Here is an 881-nt window from a genome sequence, read left to right on the forward strand (position 1 = left end):
GAGAGAGAGAGGGAGAGAGAGAGAGAGGGAGGGAGGGAGAGAGAGGGAGACTTATTATATATTGCTTGACCTTGAAAAAGAAGGAAATTTAGGGACGTGCTATAATATGGATAAATCTGAAGATTAAACAAAGTGAGCCAGATGCAAAAAGACAAATCCTGTGTAATTCCACTTATGCGAAGTGTGTAAAATAATTAAAGTCATAGAGTCACAGAAAGTAAATGGAGGTTTTCAAGGGCTGGGGAGGAGAAATGGAATATTAGTGTATAATGGGTACAGATTTAGTTATAGAAGATGATAGGAGTTCTAGAGATAGATGGTCATGATGATTACACAACAAAGTGAATGCATTTTTAATATCAAATAATATGGTTTTTAGAGACAGGATCTCATTATGTAGTTCAAGCTGGTCTTGAACTCACTATGTAACCTAGGCTGGCCTCCAACACATGGCAATTTTCCTGCTTCAGCCTCCCATGTACTGGGATTCAGGCATATGTTACCACATCTGACTCCAAATAACATTTAAGGACACTTAAATATGCTTAAATTCAACACTTAAAAATGCTAAATTTTATTTTATTTTCCAATTTTTATTTTTTGTTAATACGTGTTCGGGGTACACAATTATTACATCCCTCATGGGGTGTTAGTACACACACATAGCACATCTTAATTATTTTTTCATCACTTTTCCCTCCTCTCTTTGTCTCCTTGCATTGTGCACATATTTATGTCCATATTTCCTATTATATTTTATTTTGCTCTTTATATTGTAGTTTTCTCATATAAGAGAAAATATACAATATTTAAGCTTGTGCATCTGATTTATTTCACTTAACATTGTGGTCTCAAGAAGATGCATCCCTTTTCCTACAAAT

General features: G+C 34.5%; 1 pseudogene; it reads right to left on the reverse strand.

The window, feature by feature from the left end:
- The window catches only part of LOC104860954, a 3547-nt pseudogene extending 2904 nt beyond the window's left edge, over positions 1-643 (reverse strand).
- Between the last annotated feature and the right edge of the window lie 238 nt (positions 644-881).

Source organism: Fukomys damarensis, unplaced genomic scaffold, assembly GCF_012274545.1.
Source record: "Fukomys damarensis isolate Sample0158 unplaced genomic scaffold, DMR_v1.0_HiC HiC_scaffold_18, whole genome shotgun sequence".
NCBI lineage: Eukaryota > Metazoa > Chordata > Mammalia > Rodentia > Bathyergidae > Fukomys > Fukomys damarensis.